General features: G+C 41.7%; 1 long non-coding RNA gene across 1 annotated transcript in view; it reads left to right on the top strand.

The window, feature by feature from the left end:
- Positions 1 to 10,883: 10,883 nt before the first annotated feature.
- The window catches only part of LOC109398137 (copia protein), a 50,235-nt gene continuing 38,569 nt past the window's right edge, over positions 10,884 to 22,549 (top strand). The window contains exons 1-2 of the long non-coding RNA XR_009996905.1: positions 10,884 to 11,448; positions 12,604 to 18,466. This is a non-coding gene — a long non-coding RNA (copia protein). The remainder of the gene's footprint in view (positions 11,449 to 12,603; positions 18,467 to 22,549) is intronic.

The raw sequence follows: 22,549 nt of genomic DNA, 5'->3' as shown, positions 1-22,549 counted from the left end.
GGCGCATAAAAATAAAGTAATTTGCTTTAGAAGCTTCTTCCTTCAGGTAGGGCGCTTGAGAATTGAGAAGTGCTTCCATTGCATCTTGGAGAAAACCAGGGTATACATATTAGTGGATCCATAGATTGGGAACAGGGTGTAACGAATGCTCCAGGTACGTGACCACAGCAGCTTATGCGCCACTCACCGAAGGTGAGACTGCTGAGGCTGTTAATGGCCCGGCAGAGGCTCTTTTCTAGGGCAGGTTGAATTTATCCCTCAAACACGCAACTACACCTAGCAAACCACAAAGCAGACTCAAAGAATACTAATCCAATTCAAAAAAATCTATATAAGTGCCAAAAGGCCAATTCAAAATTATCAACAGAAGGCTCAATGACACATTTTCATTAAGTATTTCCTGTAAATCAAATCGTATATCCGTCAACCTTCACTGTGGTGTCGGCCTATTGGTTTTCAAGTTCTGTTTATTGAAATTCAAATTCATTACAGAGGCCTATTTATCTGAAGGTGACGTCACCAATTGGTTTTTGAACTCTTACTCCTAATCTTGTATCTTAATTGCTAATAAAAAAGAAAACTATACAAATATACAAAAAGATCTGACCTGGTACAGGTTCCCAACCTGCTCGTTGACCGGTGATCGTGTCCTGCTCCGTCGGAATTTCGGAATCCTTGAAAAACTCCCACGCAGATTACTCCTACTCGCGTGGTCTAGGCTTCATGCGCATGCGAATTGTCGAACCGCACATACGCTTCACTTGCAGGTGGCGTATTGACGTTGAGCTACCGACGACCACACGCAAACGGCGATACTGGAAATAATTGCCCACTCCGTCGGCGATGTTTGCGGATTCAGCCACTCGTCGCACGGAGCTTTCGGAATTCGTGCGTTATGCGTCGTGCGATGAATTGACAACCGCCGAGCGACGAAACGGAGGAGCTTCTATGTTGCGGGTCGTGTTGCGTAGCTTGGCGATGCAAGGAAGCTTTATGGCACGGTGTGCAAGGAGGCACTAGGGTGGGTCGACCAGATGGGAGAAATTCAACACGTGCTGATCGAATTCCGTCGAGTTGAAAATTCACCCCACACAAACACCCGCGATGACCAGCGGGATTCACCTGGTCAAGCGATTCAATGAAATACTAAATTTGTCACAAATTATCGCATAAAGTATCTTCTTACCTTCTAATCACAGGGATGCCTATTCTCACCTGTCAAGGTGATTTTTTCTTAAAACCCAAATTTTTCTTCTAGGGTCTAATTTCTGGAAAAACTATTAATTTTCTGTTATAATCGCGGCACTTTAAAATAACAAAGTTTATCACCTGCACTATTTGCAACAAATTAAACGGTATTATAATTGGAATAATTGTTTGTTCAACTTAATAGGTCACTTTTTTAATATAACTTTTTGGTTCTAATTTGAAACACCGAGCTATAAAACTTGACGAATCGCACGAGAATAATAGCCCCCTAACAGGAAAATCGCTTTTATCAACTATACAAAATTTCGTATCTATTTTGATACGAACGCAATTTAAGGCCACCCCATCTCATTCTGCCTTCCGCTAAGCAGATAAAGCGATCTAATTTTGGCCAATTCTTTGATGATGGAGAAAGATCGCAGCAAAGCGGATTGAAAATACTACCAGCGGATTACATTTAAAAAGGCACTTGATCTGCATTGCGATCTAATAAATGAGATCCGTGGAGGTGCTCGCGAGTATTTTCGGAGACATTTGAAATTAAACTTTATCGAAAAAGCATCAGATGTCCCAACTCATTCTGCGAGATGGCGTGTCGGTCACTGAAAGGGTCTTATGTACCAGCTTTTTATACACTGTTAATTTTAAATAATTAACGGTGATAGATTTTGGAGCTTATTATTGGTCGTCACAAGGGTGATGATTGGCTGGATGATGGAGAGGCGCTGCCTTGCATGTTGTGTTTGAAGGCAGTGTAGTGTTTCCATGGTTTGAGGATGCCTATAGGGAGATTGATCTGACTTGGAGATTCCAAGTTGCGCTTGAGACTTTGAGAGCACTAGAAGTAAATAGTATTATCGCCTGATAGTTGTTGTAAGAGACGTGCGGGCGTGAATCATTGTATTCCATGGTTTGAAAGTACTTGTAATGGATAATACATGTGTATAATGGATCACTAAAATAACTAAAATGGCCGCTATGAAGCGAACAGAAAGCGCCACTGTAGCCTTGTGTGTTTCATGTAACTCCACTGCTGTCACAATGTTAATGTCTATACGCTGGCGCCTTTGTTTACATGCGGTGAACACTAGAAAAGTTTGCTTAATTGATCCATTCATTCAGGCTTGGAAGAGGAGAACAGGGCTTTCGTAGTTCGATGGATTTGATGCAACAGTTGTCACAATTACACCAAGCGAACGTGTGATGTTTGATGGTTTGTGCAAGGAGTGGAAGGGAAAGCGAGACATGTTTTGTTTACTGACCCGGATGCTGAATTCAAGAATGGATTGTTGATTATACCAAGGGTTGCTGAAACTTGGTTGTTGAGGATTGGCGATACTCTGTACGCGGATGGTTGGGATTGGAATGAGAAAATTTGGCTAGACTCTGTGCGTCATTAAATTGCGCACTTGAGAAGTTGGTTGAAAAATAAATTATCTTGTGTTGAAAGGAGTTGACGTCTATGATTAATAAATCTTACACCGTACACCAAAGGGGTCAGCGATGTGTTGTGCCATGAAAACTGAAATTTTTGAGAGGTAAAGAAATCCTTAAGGTATGTTTTTGTTTGGATTTGTTAAGTGTGGGAACTCACATCGACCCGGAAACCTCTGCACCTATGGAAAGAGTCAGCTGGTTGAAGAGTTAAAACATTTGGAGTGTTAAAAAAGGCATTGCCCCATGTATTTAAGTATTTTGTCTTACTTAAAAAAAGTTTCTCTCATATACATTATTTATATTCATTTATTCACTTGCTTGACGCATTGGTGTAGTGCGGCTTATATAATTATATCGAACTTTGACGAATAGAGTGGTTTCTCTAAATTATTTCCTTGACCTGGAAAAGTGAACATTATGTGAAACTATTGACAAAGCTATTGTTGTTCATTGATAAAAGGTTGGAATAAGAATTGGAAAAGTTTTGAAAAGCCAAGAGGAAGTTATTCGAAAATAGTTGAGCCACGTCACATCTCTTTGATGTTGGGGAGCATGTGGGCCGGCATCCAAAGATGCAAGGAGGTTGATGGTAGCTGCTTAACACAGAGTCTTGTTTTGTGGATTGTTCTGATAATTTGTGTGACGGGGTTTGATAATTAAGAAGGGGAAGGTTATGGATAGCTGTTTCTGGTTTCGCGGATGTGTTTTCGTGTATGACAGGTGTTGGATCTCCAGTTAGTCCAATGCAGTGGTCTAATGGATAGGGCTTGCAATTTCCAACCCAGAGAAGCTGAGTTGGATTCCCGTCTCGATCGTAAGGTATTCGAGACTTCCTGGATGTGATATATCAATGAGCATTCCACAATGTGCAAATTCGTCCAATAGCATGTGGGGAAGGTCTTTGATGTTAGATTGCTTATGGAATGTTGCGACTGGGCTGGCCAAAGTCCAGCGGAGGCGTTGTGGTTTTTTTGTTTTCAAGTATTGAGTTGCATAGCGTAAATGATGGATGCTGAGTGATAATAAGGCTGGTATTGCATTTCAGAGCATGGGTTAAATTTGCTGAATTCAAGGGAGTCTATAGTTTTAGTGTTATATAAAGAGGGATTGTTTAGATGTCAGGTTCCTATCATTTTTTTAAAGAAAGATGGGGGTGTAGGGTTTGTACTGGCATGCATTCTCTATGTTTACATTGAGTGTGTAGATAGTACGAATTGAGCAGTTACGAATTAGAGTGACTGGAAGGGAGAGTGGCGTCATGTTCCTATTTTGACAGGTCTCCTGCTCGTTTGGAACAGGAATTTGTATGGATTTGACAGATGAGCGTTGTTCCAATTTTGACATTGACGCCACTCTAAGTTGAAGCCACTCTATTACGAATGAGCGTGTAGAGTGTCAGTTGCGATGAAGTGGAGCGTCGGCGGACGACAGACAGCGAACCTGTGGTCGGTGAATCCGAACGACCGGAGAAAGCTTCTGGACTGGAGAGCTGGAGTTTGCCGTTGCGAGAGTTGCTTCCGGAAGTGGACCCTACAAATACCCACTCTGCAAACCATATCGTATACAGTTGGTACACCCTGCCGATGGATGCGCTTCCCGTGAGTCGATCGAGAGGAATGACATTTAGGACAAGATGAGCGATATTTCAATCTATATTAGCAATGATAAGATTGTGCAAGGGTTGGGTTCGGTGGAGCTGGATCAGTACGGAAGAAACCAACAACAGCAATAAGGTAAGGATATGATTAGAAAGGAAGGCGGGTGGCAGCATGCGCCTAGCTGCCTCCCCGTTTTAATGTCGTGAATTGTGCGCAGGCTGACTTATTTTGGGCACTTGCTGCTTAACTCAGTCAATTTCAATGCAATTGACTTCAACTTATGTAGTTCTTTCTGCTGAACTGTTTCCAAATACACAATTGGGAGTTCCTTCAGGGATTCCTCCACGAGTTCTTGCAGCGATTCCTCCAGGAGCTCCTTCGAGGTTTTCACCAGAGCTCCTGTAGGGATTTTCTAAGGTGTTCAGAGATTCATCCTGGTAATATGTACTCCAAGGTTTATTTCAGAGATTTTTAAAGGGTGACTCCATGGATTCCTCCACGAATTCCTTCATGATTTCAGAAGCTTTTTCAGAGATTTTTTCAGAAGATTCTGGAGGATTCCAGGAAGATTTAGAGATTCCTTCATGAGTTTCTAGCAGAGATTTCTCCAAGAGCTTCTTCAAGAATTCCTTCAATACTTCTTTCAGGGATTTATCCAAGAGTTCTTTCAGGAATTACTCCAGGAATTCCTTCAGGGATTGCCCCATAGTTCCTTTAGAGATTGCTTTAGCATTCCTTCAGGAGTTCTTTCAAGGATACCTGTTGGACTTCCTTCCTGGATACATTTAGAAGTTCCACAGTGTTGGGAATACTCACTTGCAAGAGCTATACTCACTTGCTTCTATATCCGTTCAGATACATGCTACCAAAAACGGTGTACGAAGCACATTTACATTCAAGTGTTATCTAAAATTTTGCCATATAAAGTAAGAGTCCCACACGCATACCAAAATCGGGAGTGAGTCGTGAGCACAAGGTGAGTAAAATTATTATAATATATACTCACCTCGTGCTCACAGCTCCCTGACAACTTCAGTGTGCGCGTGAGACCTCTACTTTATTCGGCAAACTTTTAGATAAAACTACAATTTAAAAGTTCTTCAAACACCGTTTTTGATAGCATGCTTCTAAACTGAGATATTAGCAAGTGAGTATAATTGTTTGCATCACGGAGACAAATGTCGTTCGTTTGAAACAAAAATATTCATGTTTATTCGATAAACTGATAAAATATTTAAAACTAAAATATTAATTTTTAAAACAAGCTCATTTACATATTGATTTCTACAATACCCATTGAAGAGCCCCCCGTTTCGCCGTCGAGAACAAAGCAAAGCAAAGCAAAGCAAAGATAACCGTACACATCGTAGTTGCTACTCCGTGATTGACCAGAACAATCGAAGTTGCACAGAGAGAGAATGAATGTGAAAGCTTGGGACTAGCTAACCATTCTCAATGTGTACAATTCGAGAGTTCAGCTATTTAAAGTCAATAACGGCGCTGGCCACGTCCTTACGGTCATCAGGAAAGGGAAGGAATGTTAGTTCGACAACCGTTGCCACTAGAAACCGTGGAATCCACAGCATCCCCACAGTTGTCACGGGAAGGAATGGTGGTTAGTAGGGTAGGGTAAGGTGTGGATCTAGGAGCCACCTCTGTTAGGTGATATGATCCACTAGTTATATGGAAATACACGTCGCGGTCTTCATCACGATTATGATTTATTTGATCACGATGACCACCCGGTCAACCATTTCACAAACTTCGTTAAAGTTCTTTACCAAAATGTAAAGATTAATGTCGACTATTCTTTACTAGTTAGTTCGTTACAAAAATTCAAACATCTTCATCGATCGATAACGAAACTTGAAAAATATCCTTTATCGGTCATAAGATAAAAACCTTTACCGAAACGTAAATTTATTTCGTTGAATTCCATGTTGTCGCTGGAACTTCGGTTTCCTTTATGAATATTTATCGGAAAATATTCATTTTCCGATATCAACGTAACTTTGCATATTGGTATCGAAACACAAATATCAATCACGATGCTCCTTTATCGTTCTGCTCGGTACCGTTTGATGAAGCTGAGCAAAGGTATTCTGGGTATTCTGATACTTTGGATGACAGGATGAATGTTTTGGTTTTGCCCGAGTTAGAAAAAAAAGAAACCAAAGTGAAAAGACGGTTTCTCCCAGCGGAAAAATGTTTCTTAGGTCCGGATAAGGCCGGATTTCACCGGATTGCTCCCCGGGACAGCAATCCAGGACAGGAGTTTATGCTGTCGGTAGGTACATATGAAATTTCATTCGCAGTAGGAAGCCACTGCGCCGCACCGTCGTGTTGGTTGGATGATTACCCCTCCGATGATTCCCGTGCTCCAGGAAAACTTACTCCTGCGCTAAAGGTTGACCGGGCGGGAATCTTTATGAAATTATGTGGATCTTATTTGATTTGAAAAATTGAGATTTCCCAACAAAGATTCAGTTCCTAAATGCTTGATAAACCTTAGCGCTGTTGCATCTTTGGGAATTATCGTAAATTACTAATTGGTAATTGGTTCTATGTTGCGATGAAGGAATATATGCCTTTGGCCAGCCATAATCTTAGAAATAGTGTGTGACTCAGTAAGTAAGCATCAACATAATACCTTCAAGTTCCTATGAATATAAGTTCAATTCCCAATTTAGGAAATGATTACAAAAAAATCACAATACATATATGATCAGGAAGGGTGGGTGGTGAGGTAGTTGTTATTTTTAGTTTTTTGATGATTTTGACAGATCGATAAAACAGAACCCGCTATTTTCAATATCGATTTATCTTCAAAAATATTTATCTATCGTTAACGATGTGACTTTGCTCTTATTTAAATTTCTTTAAGAAACGATGACGATCGCTATCGATTTTATATATGAACGTCTTTAAAGATCGTAATAAAGAAATGTAAAGATTTTTAAAGATATGGTTGACCGGGCACTGATCCCGGATTTCGTGCTCGCGTTTCCATCGCCCTACCGTGGAAACCGACTGATCTACGATTATTGTAGCGCGATTCTGAACCCGGATTTTTCACTCGCACTTCCATCGCCCTACCGAGAAAACCGACTGACCAACGAATATTGTAGCGCGATTCTGATCCCGGATTTTTCACTCGCACCCCCATCACTCTTACCTGAAAATTGTCTGCCATTCGAAAATTCTCAAGCTAATCTGATTCCGCATTCCACACTCGCGCTTGCATGGCTCTACCGAGAAAACCGACTGACCAACGAATATTGTAGCGCGATTCTGAACCCGGATTTTGCACTCGCACTTCCATCGCCCTACCGTGGAAACCGACTGACCAACGAATATTGTAGCGCGATTCTGATCCCGGATTTTTCACTCGCATTTCCGCGATAGGGCGGCAACACTGTAACTGTCAAAAGCTGTTATTGAATAAATCATTCCAAAGTGCGTTTTTCTACGAACAACAAGTGTTTTCTCTTTATTCCTCCCTTCGGTCTTTCGGTCGTAAAGTCTTTCGTGTCTGCGCGTTCGCTTTTAGGTTATGGTCCCGGACATGGATGAAAAGGCGAAAATCACACCGTTTGACGGCTCCGGTTTCCATAATTGGCGTTTCCGGATAGAAACGGTCCTGGACACCTTCGATTTGTTGGATTGCCTCGAGCGTGAGGTGAACGAAATTGAAGAGTTTCGGGAAGAAGATGGTGATACGGCAGCGGTGAAGGCAGAGAAGAAGAAGAAAGTGTTGGAGAGAAAAGCGCAGGAGAAAAAGTGCAAGTCACTCATTGTGCAGGCGGTGGCTGACAGTCAATTGGAACTGATCAAAGACTGTAAATCGCCGAAAGTGATTTGGACTACGCTGCGGAACATCTTCGAAAAGCGTGGTGTTGCGGGGCAGCTCTACATTCGTAAGCAGCTGCTCACGCTCAAGTACACAGAAAGTGCCGGTTCGACGATGTCGGAACATCTGATGCGTTTTGATCGACTGATCCGAGAGCTCAAAGGGAGTGGTGCCAACGTGGAGGATTCTGACGCAATTTGTCACCTTTTGCTGACGTTGCCGTCGTCTTTCGACTCTGTCGTCACGGCAATTGAAACACTCCCGGGGGGCGTGGAAATGGACTTCGTTAAAAAGCGTCTAATGGATGTGGACATGAAGCGTCGAAATTTCAACGGCGCTGCTCAAGAAGGGGGTAGTGATGGTGTGGCTATGGCGAGCAAACATAAGAAGAAGATGAAGTGTTATCAGTGTGGAAAAGTGGGCCACAAGAAGGCCGAATGCCGTTCGCCGATGAAGGTTGTTTGTTTGTTTGTTTTATTAACGACCCTTTAACCAATTTTGGTCATTCGGGTCGGAATACGAATTCAATACATACAGATAGTCTACACAATTACAATTTACACACTATTTACTATTCGATTCGATTCTCGTCTACGCCTTCCTTTTTCGATGCCTCTTTGTACCCAGGCAAGCCATGCATCCATATCATTGCGGTCGGGCTCGGGCTCGGACTCATCATCTTTCCATTCGGTACTCATTTCAGAATCTGCTGTGCGCTCTCCCTGCGATTGTTTTACTTTACGAAAAAATTTAACGTTCCCGTCCTGCTTCTTTCTCGGCGGCGACTCCGTTGTTGGTTCGATTATTTGCTCACACGAGGGCTGCTGTGCGGATTGTTGCTGCTCTTTTTGTTTCCTCCTCTTCTTTCCACCGCCGGTAGTTGCGACTTTGTCGATCGATGGCTTATTCCTCTCTTTCTCGTCCACTGCACTGGAGTAGCTTGAACAGCTGTTCGGCTCGTTCAATTTGGTCACTTGATTGAGGATCGGGCTATCATTGCCCGCGGTTTCGTTGGATGTCGACTGGTTGTTGGGTTTTACTTGGATTGACTTTTTGTATTGCACACATGTACTACCGGGATGTAGTGGTTGGGTGCAATGTTTACATGATGCTGGTTGGTTACGGTAAGTAACCAGAGTTTCCTGACCTTGTATCGTAACAAACGATCGGATGTGGTTACGTAGTGTCATCGTTACTACGCGTACCCCAGAAGACACATGTTGATAAGGGAACGAAGGACCCCAACTCAATTCCTTCACATTGTGCACGTCGCCGAAATGACGTAGGAATACAGCTATATCTTCATCGCTCACACTCTCGGAGAGGTCGTGAACTTTGACCTCGGTGCAACCACTGTCAATCGCCAACCGTATCCGATGCTTGCTGCCTTGCACTTCAAGCTCGTGTTGCTCGTCGTGTTCTTTCACAATTTTTTCTGCGATTGCTTGGTCTGCACATTTGACATGCACGCATTTCGATGCATGATTGATCTGCAGACGTTTCACCTGATTAGGCTGTAAGCCAAGTGTCAAATTAACAAATCCGTGGATTTGTTCATAACTTGGCCGGCGCGTAAAGTTTGTTAGATCGATTTTATTATGCCTCTCAAGAAAAATCAGAATATGGCGATTACCTGCCTCTGGCTTCTGATATTAGCGCGACAGTCACTAATCATAACAGCGTCACCAGATTTAGAAGTATATAATTCCACTATATGGGGTTTGACAGCAAGAACACTCATTCCACTGAGCTACTCTTGCCGTTCGTCACTAATACATTCAAAAACATCTGTCACTTCGCGAAACCCACGTGCTTTTGTTTTTGGCGGGAACACTTTTTCTTTTGTTTTGCCTTGCGACTGTCATGCGGCGGTATGCATTGCGAGCGTACGACCGCCGCAGGACTCTAATAAAAGATAAGCGCGACAATAAATGTGTTCTCTCGTGAATTGAGAGCCATCACACCACACTAACAGAAAAGCTTCTCGCAATTGAAAATACGTCCAATCGATACGGAGACTGATCGCAAGGGAAAAGTGATTGAGAAGAAACAGAAGAGCGACGTGGGCAGTACACAGAAGGCAAACGTTGGTGTGCGTGAAGAAAAACCAGAAGTGGCTTTCGTAGCAACCGATATGGAGGATTTCGTGAAGATCGGATGGTTTCTCGATTCGGGCGCGACAGACCATATGGTCAACGACTCTAGCTTCTTCGTGTCGATGCGGCGGTTACCGAAACCGATCGAGATTCTGGTTGCGAATGGACAGAAACTAGTAGTGGACTACAGTGGCCATGTAATGATGTACGTGCGTGTGAACGGGAAAACCACGAAGGTCGAAGCCAAAGACGTTTTATACCTGCCTGGTTTGAGCTGCAACCTGTTTTCCGTCAAACGAATTGCACGGTTGGGATTTAAAGTGAGTTTCGACAAAGAAAAAGCGGAAATCTCGAAGGACGGTGTGATTTGGGCGGTAGGGTGGCTCAAGGACAAACTTTACGAGCTGGATGTGTACTGCAAAGAAAGTGAAATGGGGAGTGCGCTAGTTTCCGGAAAAGTGTCGCAGAATGTGTTGCAGTGGCATCAGCGTTATGGACACGTTGGTAACGACAACCTGAAGCAGCTTACCCGGCACAGAATGGTGGACGGATTCAACATTGCAGACTTCGACGACGAAACCGTTGTGTGAGGCGTGTCTATCAGGTAAGATTGTTATATTACCATTTGAACCCTGCGAGGAAAGGCGATCGTCGCGCCCTCTGGAGCTTGTTCATAGCGACGTTTGCGGTCCAATGACCCCGCAGACTTGGGATGGGAACAGGTTTTACGTCTCCTTCATCGACGATTACTCTCATTTTACAATAATCTACCTGATGTCGTCGAAAGATCAAGTGCTGCAATGTTTCCGTGAATACGAAGCTCTTGTAACCGCTCACTTCGGATCGAGAATCTCTCGGCTCCGGACCGATAACGGAGGAGAGTATGTTGGGGGTGAAATGCGGCGATTCTGTCGGAGCAAAGGTATAGCAATGGAAACGACCATCCCCTATACGCCGCAACAGAATGGCGTGTCCGAAAGGATGCGCGCCAGGGCCATTCTAGCGGAGAGCGGTTTCGAAAAGGAGATGTGGGGCGAGGCTGTGTACACGGCCACATATGTTACCAACCGTTGTCCAACTGCTGCTGTTGATGTACACAAGACACCATACGAGCTGTGGACTGGCCGCAAGCCGGATGTCAGCAAGCTGCGAATTTTCGGCTGCGCGGCGTACACCCACATTCCGAAGGAGCTGAGAACCAAACTGGACCCCAAAGGAAGGAAGCTGTATATGGTGGGATACACAGTAAACGGCTATCGTTTGTGGGATGCAGAGAAGCGCAAGGTTATTGTGGCGAGAGATATACCCAAGTAACCACAAGCATTATAACATTGCACGAATTAGACTGAATATCAACCTTTGCAATGCGAAATGCAGTAATTCCACACTTGTCATGCAATAATCCTTTAGATTAGCATTATCAATGTGATGATGCATTGCATTTTTCTTTACATTCGGGTTTATTAAAAGGTGCTATAAGATAGTTCAATAATTCAACACTGCAAAAACTGAATAAATGCAATGTACAAACTAGCAAAGTTTGCTCTAACAATACAATTATAAAAGCTTGACTCTAATGGTAAACAAATGAAATCAAGAAGATTGAACAACTTTACGGTCAACTCTAGCGGTCTTCAACATTTCTGGTTCGACTCCCGACCAACTTAATCCCCGTTTGAGCCACCGATCGACGACAGCAAAACCTATTTAGAGATGAACTTTTCTCTTTTTTGTAGGCTGCTATCTCATGCCAATAACGATGGAAATAGCAAATCGCATATGAGCAGTGTGCGAAGGGTGTTTTAGTCGAGGTTTTAATGTTCTTATGTTGATTAAATATCTTCTAAAATGCATTATGTATTTATCAGTAATTTATCGGAATGTGATAGTTTACTGTATTCTATTACATATGACATATTCGTTTTACCCTCCTACAATGATTGAGACAGAAGAACAGTTTCCTTTTAGTTAATGAAATATCTGTTGTTATCACTGCAGCAGAAACGGTCCAAGGCGCCAGCGCGTATGGAACTCATCTAGCGGTCTTCAACACTTCTGGTTCGACTCCCGATCTGACGACAAAAAAATAATGGTTAAAACATTCATGTGTGGGGGCATCAGTACCGTCGATAACAAAACGGTGCTAAAAATAGATTTTTGTTTTGGTTTTTCGTGTTGCACGTATCAAGCATGTGCAATGCAAATGTACAGCACATGCATTTATATTACTTTAGTTATGGCTGTCAGCGTGCTGCAATATGTGGCACTAATTTGATTTTAGTGGGGCCCTTTTCGACTTTAATATTGCTTCAATGAGGTGTATAAAGTAATGCAGCATTATATTCATAATTTTAATTATCAATATATGGCAAAATTGATGCACTTATATACGGCTTCGTGGTTACTTGGGTAGTGTTCGATGAGTGTTCGCTGTTCGGCGGCAAGCAAGAAGTTCAGGAAGCACCAACGAAGGAGGTTGAGCTGTCTTTCAAGAAGCGTGCTGTTGCAGAACCGGAGCCGGAAGAGGTGTCTTCAGAAGATGATGTTCCAGAAAACGAAGTGCAAGAAGCAGTAGTACGGAGAAGTGGACGAGCGAGGAAAGATCCAGTATGGTTCGACTGCTATGAGATGTCGTGCGGATTGGCGTTGAGTGCAGAAAATTTCGTTGAGGATTTGCCTAACACCGTCGCTGGACTCAAGAAACGAGACGACTGGGAACGTTGGAAGCAGGCGATTACGGAAGAGATCGAGTCACTGGAGAAGAACAAGACCTGGATCCTCACTTCGTTGCCGACTGGACGGACCGTGATTGACAGCAAATGGGTGTTTAAAATCAAGCGCAACGAAGTCGGTGCCGTCGATCGTTACAAAGCGCGGCTTGTTGCCAGGGGGTTCACCCAGCGTAGAGGCTTCGACTACGAGGACACGTACTCTCCGGTAGCAAAGCTAACTACTTTGCGTGCCGTATTAGCTGTTGCGAACTTCGGAGACATGCACTTGCATCAGCTCGATGTCAAGACCGCATTTTTAAATGGAACGTTGAAACAGGATATCTACATGCGGCTTCCAGACGAGTTCGGTGCAGGGGACTTGGTGGCCAAACTGCAGAAGTCTTTGTATGGCCTTAAACAGGCCTCACGTGAGTGGAACAAGCGATTCCAAGACTTCATCGTGAACCTCGGCTTCAGGCAAAGTCAGCCGGATAGCTGTCTCTACATCGCTTGGAAAGACGGAGAAGCAGTGTTCCTGATTATTTACGTCGACGATATCATAATAGCCAGTCGTTCCATTTCCGTCGTTGATGCTTTGAAGAAGAAGTTGAGCCTGGAGTTCGAAATGACCGACCTAAACGATGTCAAAATGTTTCTCGGCCTGGCGATTGAGCGTGATAGAGAGAAGGGCGTGCTCCAGATCAACCAGAAGCAGTATTTGCTAAGTCTTTTGAATCGTTTTGGTATGGGAGAATGCAAAGCTGCGCCTACACCAATGGAAGCTGGACTGAAGCTGGAAAAGGCCACAGTCCGTCGAAGTTTACTACGCAACCGTATAGGGAACTCGTCGGTTGCCTTATGTACGTGACAGTGACATCCCGCCCCGACATAAGCGCAGCAGTGAACTATTTCAGCGGCTTTCAAAGCTGTGCCACCGACGTACATTGGAGCCACCTCAAGCGAGTCTTGCGTTACATACGCGGGACTGTGGATCTGAAGCTAGTGTTCAAACGGGATGACGTGGACGGAGTTATGACCGGATATGCTGATTCCGACTGGGCGGGGAACGTCACCGATAGAAAATCCGTCTCCGGTTACATTTTCAAGGTCTACTCGGCGACAGTGTCTTGGACAACGCGAAGGAAGACATCGGTAGCGCTGTCTTCAGCTGAAGCTGAGTACATGGCGCTCAGCGTAGCCGTGACGGAGGTTCTGTGGCTACGACGGTTGCTGGTGGACTTGGGCGTGAAAATCGATGAACCTACAGTGATCTTCGAAGACAACCAAGCGTGTATTAGAGTGGCTGAAGATGATAAGAAGATGAAGAGGTTAAAACATGTTGATGTGAGATACCATTTTGTTAGGGACGAGATTCAAAAAGGAGTGATTCGCTTAGTGTATGTTCCAACAGACAGTCAGATCGCTGATGTGATGACAAAAGGACTCAATAAGACTCAGTTTGTTAAGCTACGGGAATTGCTCGGGCTATCCGTTTGACGGGGGGTGTTAGAATACAACCGCACACCCTCGCATATGCCCATCGATCAATACTACACAAGAGAGACATACCATGAACTATTTCCGCGATAGGGCGGCAACACTGTAACTGTCAAAAGCTGTTATTGAATAAATCATTCCAAAGTGCGTTTTTCTACGAACAACAAGTGTTTTCTCTTTATTCCTCCCTTCGGTCTTTCGGTCGTAAAGTCTTTTGTGTCTGCGCGTTCGCTTTTAGAGAAAACCGACTGACCAACGAATATTGTAGCGCGATTCTGAACCCGGATTTTTCACTCGCACTTCCATCGCCCTACCGAGAAAACCGACTGACCAACGAATATTGTAGCGCGATACTGATCCCGGATTTTTCACTCGCACTTCCATCGCCCTATCGAGAAAACCGACTGACCAACGAATATTGTAGCGCGATTCTGATCCCGGATTTTTCACTCGCACTTCCATCGCCCTATCGAGAAAACCGACTGACCAACGAATATTGTAGCGCGATTCTGAACCCGGATTTTTCACTCGCACTTCCATCGCCCTACCGAGAAAACCGACTCCCCCCCGTTTCGCCGTCGAGAACATAAACAAAACTCTCAAGTTCCAGCTGCATCACCAAACAAGATTTCCTCTTGCAAAAAAGGCAAGTTTCACCAAAAGTTTCCACGAAATCTCATTGATTTCGGGAGCGTATGTTATCTACATGATGTTGGCATTGAAAGTGCCACGCGGGAAGTGGATTTTCCTAGAGAAGAAAACAAATATTTCCGTAGGGCCGACCTGCCACAAAAAAAAACAAAAATTTTTATATTTGTTTCTAACATAACCTGTCAGAAGATACATGTTTGTTTCAAAAATGGATTGAATTTGCTTCAAATGTGACGTTCAATTTGCTCCAAACAGTTTTATTTTTGTTGCCAGAACAAATTGACAATTTATTTGAGTTTACCTGAAATATTTTTGATTTTACCATGCTTTTTTCTGCGTGATGTGAGTATTCCCAACACTGCCTTCAGGGATTCCTTCAACAGTTCTTCCAGGAATTTCTCCTGGAGTTCCAACAGGAATTCCTCAAGGAGTAGGGACACCGGGGCAAGTTGACACGGTTGAGGTAAGATGAAACGCGAAGATTTGAAACAGATTTCAATACGATTTGGAAATTTTCCCTTAACCAAAACATTGCTTCATTCGAAAACTTTCAAATGATTTGTCATAATTCGATAACATCACGTTAGCCTGCAGTTTCATCTTATCCCACCCGTTCCAACTTCAGGGTGTCTACTACCTGGAAAAACCTGGAAAACCGGGAATCCTCAGGGAATTTTATTTAACATGGAAAAACCTGGAATACTCAGGGAATATCGTGATGACTCAGGGAAATTTTGGACCAATGAAAAAAAAAAATGAAAATGAAAAAAATTGGGTCGGTTTTTCCAGAAATTCTGTCAGCGTTTCTTTCTGGAATTTCTTTGGAAATACCTCTTGAAATTTTTCCCAGAATTTTTTTTACTAGATTTCTTCCGTATTTTTTCACGCCATTTGTCTTGGTATTCCGTTTTGAATTCCTTCCGGATTCCTAACAGCATTTTTCCTAGATTCGAACATTTCTTTCCGGGATTCGTCCTTGAGAATCTTCCGCAGTTCCGATTGATTTTTTTTTCTGGAATTTTTACGGGGATCATGGTGAATTTCTCTAGAAAGTTTCCTAATATTGCTCCCGTGGGTTCTAACAGGATTCATCCCGAGATCTCCACAACAGTTTCTCTAAGGATATACCGCAGATATTGTTGCGGAATTTCTGTTAGAGTTTCTCTCGGAATTCCTCTTGAAGGTGTTATTCCTAAGATTTCTACTAAAGGTCCTCCAACGTTTTAATGAGTTTTGCACTTATTTTCTGCGGGAACTCTTTCCGGGATTTCTTCCGAAGTCTCCTGTGATTTCGTCAAGATATTTCCGAAAGCATTCTTCTCCTTGGATTTCCACAGAAGTTTCAGCTGGTATATATCCCAAATGTTGTCGCGGGATTTCTTTTGAGATTTCTCGGAGCTTCTCAGAGAAAGATTCCTCCCGGTGTTGATTCTGGGATATCTCAGAGATTTTCTAAATTTATCCTGGACTTTCTCCTTAGATGTTTTAGAGAGTCTTCTGGGATTTCTGCAGGAGATACTGCTGGTGTTTCTTATAAAGTTCGTTCCGTGATTTTTTTCGGATATTTTCCAAAACTTTTCCTTGTAGTTGAATATCTAATTTCTTGCAGTGATCCACCTGAGATTATTTTCTTACAGAATTTCATATTTCCAGAGCTCTTCCCGGAACCTCTACCAGAAATTATCCCGAGATTATGGATGCTCCTCTTTGGATTTTTTTTTTAAAAATTACTCTCGGAGTTCTTACTGGATTTTTTCCAAGAGTTTTTTCTCGGAATATCTGCTGGGATAACTTACGAGATTTCTTGTAGAAAATTCTTCCTTGAGAAGTATCTGAAAGAATCTCGGTCAAATTTTGCGAAAATCTTTGCAAAGACGTATCGAGAGGAACTAAGGAAGAAATCCTGAGAGAAAATGGTATGTCTCGGCAAAAAGTTCTGGGACCAATTCCAGGAGGAAATATTAAGGAAATTTAAGGAGGAGCTCTGAAAACCTCTAAAATTAATCCCGAGAGAAACTAGGTGCGAAATCCCGCAAGGAAATCCACGAGGAATATCTGGAAACTGCCTTGGTAAAAAAATCCCTAGAAGAACTTTTGCAAAAATCCCTAGAGAAACTCTTGGAAAACTGTCCCGAAACTACTAAGAGAAATTCCTGGCAGAACTTAGGAAAACATTTGGAAAGATCTACAGGAGGAATCCAGCGAGAAACTCTGAAAAAAGTCCCGGGGTACGTACTCTAAGTAAATAGTTAGCAGAATATCAGAAATGCGTAAAAACCTCTGGATGTACTTGGGAAAACTGGAGAAAGCCAGAAAAGAATATTTTTGATAATTTCAAGAGAAAACTGCGAGAAACTGGAAACGAATTTAAATCAGGAACTCTGGACGGATTTAAATTTCAACGCGGACGGGTAGAATTTCGAAATCTCATTACTACACCACCAGCACAGTTCAAACATCCAAGTTCAAATTCAAAACTGTGTATGGAATTTAACTGTCGCATACTGCCTATGACCGCATATCAGTCCCATATTTGCTGGATTTCCTATTCATATGGGACAGTTATGCGATCATAGGGAGTAGAGTCTGTGGAATTACTGATTGAACTCCTGAATGTTTTTTTCCTGATTTTTTAGAGTATTTGGATGTCATTGTAGGTGGAAATGTCAGAGCATTTTTTTGCAATTAACCCAAAAGAACCTTGGGAAAAGATTAAAAATAATCCTCAACAGATTTTTCCATTATTTTCGAAAGATTTTTGTTGAACAGTTCTTTAAAAAAATGCAACGATTTAGTGGAATCTCCTGAACAATAAATCTTGCACATTTTTCCTTAAATTTTTATTTTAAGTTTTGAGGATATTATTGTATAATTTTTTAGAAGTATAGAAATTTTATAAAAATTATGCTAATTTTTGATTTATTAATATTTGAAATTTCTCTCTGGAAAAACCTGGAAAACTCAGGGAATTTTATTTTGTCTTATGAGTAGACACCCTGAACTTGCCACTGTCTGCTTTACCTTAAGGAACTGTAGATTCCTGTAGAAGTTTTTTCAGGAGCTCTCTCAGAGATTATTTCAGAAGTTCATTGTGGTTGTTGAAGTGGTGGTGTTCGTTGGGTAGTGGACGCCAAACGATGGCTCATATTTAATTTAGAATTGTTTATGTTCTATCGTAATTTTTGGCGCTCATAGTGACTTGCTCATGAGATGAGTATAAAGTGCATGTGAGGAATGTGTAGTTAAGTGCTTAAATCTCGTGTGTGCGGAAATATAGCAAATTGTATTTCTGATAGTTTCAGGCAATTACCGTTTTAGATTGTTGTCTGGTATTGGCACATACAAATGTACGGGCATTTTGTGTCACCGTGTGTATGTGTACCCAACTCATTCCGATAGTATTTACCAACTGTAACGGTGAGTACTACACTGAAAAAACGGACATAGTAATTATGACCGTATCGAGGGTCAAATTAAAACACTTTTACCACTTGATTTTGGTAGACCATAATTCCTGCTTGAAACTACCATGGACGGGTCATATTTACCATGCCGCCTTATATTTACATTTTATGGTGGTTTTAAACCAGATTTTATAGTTTATTTTACTATGTGTGAAATAAACAGCATGGTACGTTTGACTTTCATCATATGGTTAAAATTACTATGTGCGTGGTTCGACGGCAGTGCAGCTTTTTTTGTTTACGTTTTAAAAACTTGAAAAAAAACTAGAATTTATTTGATATCTTGTAGGTTTTATTAACTTCCTGGACGATATATTGAAGCTGTGTCGTGGGATATAATCCATTAGCGCACTTGGAAGGATCCGGGACCGGTGTACTTTCCCGCTTCGGAACTTTATTCTGGCAGCAAAATGATTTTACTTCGGTTTGCGAAGCGGCGTACCGGAACAATCATGGGCAAAGTATTCGATATCCAGAAACTTTGTGAATGAGTTGGCTTTCTCTTCAGATGAAATCTTGAATGTCGCTGCTCCTCTAACGGAAGTTTCAACAGTCTATCCTCCCGGAATGATGAAATTAAGCCGAAAGTGAGCAAAATCGCGCTGCCAACTTCCATTACTGGTCATCTGCTATCCAAAAGCATCTGGAACTGTTGTAAAACCGGGTTTACTACTTCCTAATACCTCATATTTCTTCTCCACGACCTCCCCGATGTCCGACATCGTATCTCGAACCTCTGCCATGCTTCCACCATCGTCCATTGGCGCCGTTCTTTCTGGTCTTGTACAAGGTCTTGTACACCAGCAGGATTAGGCGGATCCTCGAACAAGCACTGGCTCGGATTCACGTACACCGGATGTTACTGCCGTTCCCCCTTGGTTCCTCCAGAATAATTTACTTTGGCTAAGAGAGTTGCAGCCGAATTGATCACCAGGACTGTGTGTTGTTGTAGATTCTAATCAATATACTTTGCTATTTTAAAGTTATTAGAAAATAAAGTAAAACTTACTAATTCCACAACAAATTATTTTTGAAACCGTGTGTGTAAAACTTTAACAAATTCTTGGGGGATTCGACAGGATTTTGCTTGTTTAACTATATCTATAGTGAAAAATAGTACGGAATACCATGAATGGTGTAGTGAAAGTAACCATGATCGATGGTGATGATTACTATTCGTTTAGTTGCTGAAGCATGGTAATTTTAAGAAATACATGGTAGTCATGATCGAAAACGTGTTCTTCATTACTATTTTAAGGCATGGTAAGATTAAGCATGTGCTGATGGTTGTTTATACTATAGAATTTTTCTCAGTGTACCAGAGACAATAGCCAAAACAATCCAAACTTGTGTCTTCATTCCATTCTGAAGTTCGTAAGTAGCGGATTGCTGCGGTAATCAGTCTCTTTTTAATGTATTTTCTATCCGTATGCGTACATATATCACCTATGGATAATTGTACATTTTAAGTCATGTGGTGTTACCTATTTGGAATGCCTAATTTACTGCCGCTCTACTCATAGTTGTCGCATGTTAAAATGGATTCCCATATAACATGGGACAATTAAGCATAGAACGGCAGTTTATTAGTTCGAAGCTGTTTGAAGTACAATGCGTATGCCTGTGGTAGTTGGCAGTTGGCTGATACACTGCGAAGTTACCGCAAATGTGTATGCGTTGTTGCATCGGTCTATAGCCGCAATGCAGTTTTCAGTTTTTACTGATTTATTACCTCTGACTACTTATTTTGAAGAGTGCAAAACTGTATAGTGTATACGAATGCAACCTACGGAACACGAGTGTTTGCGTTCAATGTGCATGTACTGTTTTGATTTGTGTTTTTTTTTCTACTTTTAACACATATGTTACCTCGTCGCTGACAGTGACAGAGTAACAAGCGGTAGTCACTCATGAGAGTCAAGATTATTGCATGTGTTGTCATTCATATCATCATTGCCGATGATTAGTAGAGTGTATTGCAGATCGTAATTTTTGCATAGTATGCAGAATTATTCTGATGTATGGAAACATGTATCAAGAATTATCACCGTACCCATTGCAAGATGTTCGTGATGTGCAATGATTCTGCTAATCTTGGTTTGTCTTTTCCCTGAGTATATTTTTGGCGATAGGCAAGCAAGCATTTTAGGGATATCAAGAGCTTACCTTTTTGCTCATTTCAGGTGCTTGTTGCTTAGCAGCAAGAGCTTTTTATTTTTTGGCTAAGCTTAAAAATTATTTTGGGTGGCATTCGGGGTCTTCTGCTAAAGCATAAACTGGACGTGCTGTAAGAGAATCCCATCATGTTTTCCCAGAATAATAAGTGTTTAGACAGTATCGTCATGATATTAGCATTTTGTAAATATATAATTAAAAGATACATAGTTAGGCTGCTAATTAGTGTTTACATTTTGCTAGTATTATGAGCTGGTAAAATGTTCGTCAGTATTAACTTATATCATATGTTAACTGACCATAATCCTCTGTACCCAGGAAAAAATGTTAAAGGCAAAGCTTTGTAGTTAAACGTTTTATTCTGGGTTAGTTTCGAGTTGGTTAGAACGTTTAATTTTCGTTAAAACAGAAATGCTTGGACATTTCATTTGAATGAGAATTATTATCAAACAATTTTATGAAGTTTGCATATGTTCCACAGAATTTAACAATTTTGGAAAAAAATCATGGGATAAATCTGGATAAAACAGCCACTGTTTTTCCAGTATGTAATACTAATCAATCCCATGCGAACACAACAATGTTGTTGGTAATAGACCATTTTCAGTATCCTTTCGGGGGTGCAGGAATGAGGTTATTTGAATGTTCTGTAAGATCAAAATGATATTGTAAAAAATCGTTTGATTATACATAACTTCTTACTTATTTATGCAAGCATCTCTACGGGGGTGTTTGTATACAGTTTATCATCCTCTTTCCCTTCCCCATCCCTTTCTCCATGTCCTTTATTTTCCTTCATATCCTTCTTCCCTCGGGTAAGTGATGATTGGCAATGAAGTGCGAGGCACAAATCCCCCATATGGAGGGGAACGTGCCGCCTGAGCCGTATATCTGATACCTGAAGATGAAACGCGAAGATTTGAAACAGATTTCAATACGATTTGGAAATTTTCCCTTAACCAAAATATTGCTTCATTCGAAAACTTTCAAATGATTTGTCATAATTCGATAACATCACGTTAGCCTGCAGTTTCATCTTATCCCACCCGTTCCAACTTGCCACTGTCTGCTTTACCTTAAGGAACTGTAGATTCCTGTAGAAGTTTTTTCAGGAGCTCTCTCAGAGATTATTTCAGAAGTTCCTTAGAGTATTCTTTCAGGAGCTCCTCTAGGGATTTCTCCAAGAGTTCCTTCAGGGATTGCCCCATACTTCCTTCAGAGACTGCTTCAGCATTTTTCTAGAAGTTTCTGCAGGAGTTCTTCCAGGGATACCTGTTGAAACTCCTTCAAGAATACCTTTAGAAGTTCCTTCAGGGATACCTCCAGAGTTCCTTCAGAGATTTCTAATGGTTTTTCATCCAGGATATACTCTAAGGATTCCAGGGTTTCTCAAAGAATTTCGAATTTCTTAATGGATTCCTCCAGTAGTTCCTTTAAGGTTTTCTCAAAGAGTTCCTTCCAGAACTTCCTTCAATATGTCTTCAGGAGTTGGTCCAACTCTTCAGTTATCTTCAGAATTTCTTCGGGATTTCTTTCAATAATCTTTCTCGCACTTCCTTCAAAGATACCTTTAGGAGTTCCTTCAGAGATTCATCCAGAAGTTACTTCAGAATCCCTCCAGGAGTTCTTCAGGGATTTTTTCAGGAGTTCCTTCAAGAATTCTTTCGGCATTCCCTCAACAAGGTGTCTACTCCCTGGAAAAACCTGGAATACTCAGGGAATATCTTGAGTGCTCAAGGAAATTTTACTCTGACAAAAAATAAAACATTCGGTCGTGGATAACTGACACTGAGGAAGATTACAAGTGGCAGTCGAAATAGGCAATCTGTCAAAGGATAAGCAACATAGGGCGGAATTAAAA

This window comes from Aedes albopictus, chromosome 2 (assembly GCF_035046485.1).
Source record: "Aedes albopictus strain Foshan chromosome 2, AalbF5, whole genome shotgun sequence".
Lineage (NCBI taxonomy): Eukaryota > Metazoa > Arthropoda > Insecta > Diptera > Culicidae > Aedes > Aedes albopictus.
The sequence above is the reverse complement of the archived record's forward strand: the minus strand, read 5'-3'. Positions and strand labels throughout refer to the sequence as shown.